Consider the following 3,644-nt stretch of genomic DNA (forward strand, 5'->3'; position numbering starts at 1 on the left):
CGTGGCGAAAAGGTCCTCCACTCTCGGGAGCGGGTATTGATCTTGTAGGGACACCCGATTGATGGTGGCCTTGTCGTCGCCACAGATCCTGACAGAGCCATCCACTTTTAAGACGGGAACGATGGGGCTCGCCCAGTCGCTGAATTCAACAGGCGAGATGATGCCCTCTCTCAACAGCCGGTCCAATTCGCTCTCGATCTTTTCCCGCATCACATACGGCACCGCTCTGGCTTTGTGGTGCACTGGCCTGGTGTCCGGGGTGATGTGTATTACTACTTTGGTGCCTTTGAAAGTCCCGACGCTAGGTTGGAATAGAGAATCGAATTGTTGTAGGACTTGTGAGCATGAACTTCACTCCACAGATGACATTGCATGAACATCCCCCCATTTTCAGTTCATCTCGGCTAACCAGCTTCTCCCCAACAGTGCGGGACCATTGCCCGAGACAATCCAGAGCAGCAGCCGATTCACTAACCCGTTGTGTGTGACAGCCAACATTGCACTGCCTAGCACCGGAATAATTTCTCTAGTGTAAGTCCGTAATTGTGTCTCAATATGTGCTAATTTGGGTCTACTGGCTTTAAGTGGCCATAGCTTCTCAAATTGCTGAACGCCCATGGGTGACTGGCTGGCCCCAGTGTCCAGCTCCATGCGTACTGGGATACCGTTTACTAAAACCCTCATCATCATTGGTGGCGTTTTGGTGTATTAACTGTTCGCCGCATGGACCCGCTGAACCTCGGCCTCCATCGATTTGCCCCAAAAGTCGTCCTGCCTCAAAGGACCCTCTTCTGGTCCATCTGCCTCATATATTAGTCTGGTTGCAGACTTCCTGCACATTCGAGCTAAGTGGCCACTGAGATTGCAGTTTCTGCAGACAAACTGTTGAAATCTGCACGATCTGGCTGAGTGTTTTCCCCCACACCTCCAGCATGAGTTAAAGTTTCCATTGTTGTGGACAAAGGGACTATGGCCAGGCATTCCGCGCTGACTGTCCCTTTGACTGCTCTTAAGTACCCTATTAGTGGGTGTCAATGGCCCCATCCTGGGCCGCATTGTCCGCTTTGATGGCATGAATGTCCGTTCAGCCTGCCATTGTCTCTGTTGGAGTCCTACTCTGGGGTCTATTGCTGCCTGGGGAATGTCGGACTGCCCCTGCCAGCCTGCAGGGCTCTGAGTCGCATTGATAGTGTTGACTCCCTGACCCATCGCCGCGTTAGAGGCAGAATTGCACGCTTATATTATTTTCGTCTCTTCCTCCCCCGCCATGAAAATTTGAGCTAACAACGCCGCCGCTTCCAATTTGTGGAAAATTCCCGCATGACCGATGCCCTCGATAAAGAAGTCCCTTAGCATCTCCCCCCTGCAGGCGTCTGTGAACTTTCAGAGGCTGGCCAAACGGCGGAGGTCCGCTACGAAATCCGGTATGCTCTGTCCTTTATGACGTCGGTGGGTGTAGAATCTGTGTCGGGCCCTATGTGTGCTACTCGCCGGTTTGAGGTGCTCCCCGATCAGTTTGCTAAGTTCTTCAAAGGTTTTGTCCTACGGCTTTTCAGGTGCTAGTAAGTCCTTCATGAGCGCGTAAGTCTTTGGTCTGCAGCTGGTCAAAAGATGAGCCCTTCGCTTGTCGACCGCTGCATCCCCCAGCCATTCTTTCGTAACGAAGCTTTGCTGAAACCTCTCGACAAAATCATCCCAGTCTTCACTAAATATATTCAAAAAGGAGTTAGATGTAGTCCTTACTACTAGGGGGATCAAGGGGTATGGCGAGAAAGCAGGAATGGGGTACTGATGTTACATGTTCAGCCATGAACTCATTGAATGGCGGTGCAGGCTCGAAGGGCCGAATGGCCTACTCCTGCACCTATTTTCTATGTTTCTATATTTCACCAACACAGTACCATTCCTCTGCACAACCAGTGGCCATTCTCGTGGGTCGTGAGTTCCCGTTTCTCGTCGCCAATGTAAAGTCCTTACTCTACAGCATGAAACCACATGAGGCACATTCTGGGAACAAAGTCACTCTGTGACCTCAACTCTTTATTCACAGCACTCCACAAGTGATGACCCTGTGTGGGACCTCCCTTTATATACCTGGGAGATCAGGTAAGGCGTGTCTCCCACAAGTTCCCCCTTGTGGTCAAGTTGTGCATCTAAGTTGAGTTTATACAGTAATACAGTGGTGTTACATTGTGGTTACATACATGACATCAGAGATTGAAATTCCAGATTCATTGATGACAGCAGAGTCCTCTAATGACTGAGAGTAGGTTGGTTGATCACTGATTGTGTATTCCTCGGATTGTTCCGGTTCATCCGTCTGCCGCAGCTTTATCTGATCAACATGTTTCCTGCATATCTGCCCTTTCTTGAGCTTGACAATAAACACTCTGTTACCCTCCTTGGCCGTAATAGTACTGGCGATCCACTTGGGACCTTGACTATAATTTAATACATACACAGGATTGTTAACAGAAATGTCGCGTGACACAGCAGGGCAATCATGATACCACTGCTGACTTTGACGTCTGTATTCAACATGATCGTTTTAGTCAGGGTAGACAAGAGAGAGCCTGGTCTTGAGATCTCTCTTCATCAATAGTTCAGCAGGGAGGACTCCGGTAAGTGTGTGGAGTCTTGTCCTGTAACTAAGCAATATGCATGACAAGCGAGTCTGCAGTGAACCTTGAGTTACACGTTTCATATTCTGCTTGATGGTTTGGACCGCACGCTCTGCATGACCATTAGAAATGGGTTTGAATGATGCTGACCTCACATGTTTGATACCATTGAGTTTCATGAACTCTTGAAACTCCAGACTAGTGAAGCAAGGTCCGTTGTTGCTTACAACGATGTCGGGCAGATCATGAGTGGCAAACATGACACGAGGCTCTCAATGGTCGCTGTGGATGTACTGGATGGCATGATTATACACTCTCTCCACTTGGAATATGCATCCACCACAACTAAAAACATCTTTCCCAGGAAGGGACCTGCAAAGTCGATGTGGATCCTGGACTATGATTTAGATGGCCACGACCACAGACTCAGTGGCAATTCCGCTGGTACTTTACTTAGCTGCATGCAAGTGTTGCACTGATGCACACATGATTCCAGATCAGAGTCAATTCCAGGGCACCATACATGAGACCTGGCAATGGCTTTCATCATGACAATACCGGGATGAGTGCTATGTAGATCATGTACAAATTTCTCTCTGCCTGTCTTAGGCATAACAACACGATTACCCCACAGTAAACAATCTGACTGAATGGAAAGTTCGTCTTTGCTACAGTTGTAAGGTTTGGTCTCATCACCCATTTGCTTGGGTATGGCAGGCCAATCACCACTAAGGACACAACGTTTCACAACCGATAATATCGGGTCCTGGCTGGTCCAGGTCTTAACTTGTTGAACCGTGACAGGGGTTCCTTCACTTTCAAAAGCGTCCATAACTAACAGTCGGTCTGCAGGTTGTGGCGTCTCCACCTCCGGCGTGGGCAACGGCAGATAGCTCAGTGCATCGGCACAATTCTTGGTGCCATGTCTATGGTGAATGACATAATCATAGGCAGATAATGTCAGCGCCCCCTCTGGATGTGGGACGATGCATTGGTGTTGATACCTTTGCTTTTGGAAAATAA

Source organism: Pristiophorus japonicus, chromosome 4 (assembly GCF_044704955.1).
Source record: "Pristiophorus japonicus isolate sPriJap1 chromosome 4, sPriJap1.hap1, whole genome shotgun sequence".
Classification (NCBI taxonomy): Eukaryota; Metazoa; Chordata; class Chondrichthyes; family Pristiophoridae; genus Pristiophorus; species Pristiophorus japonicus.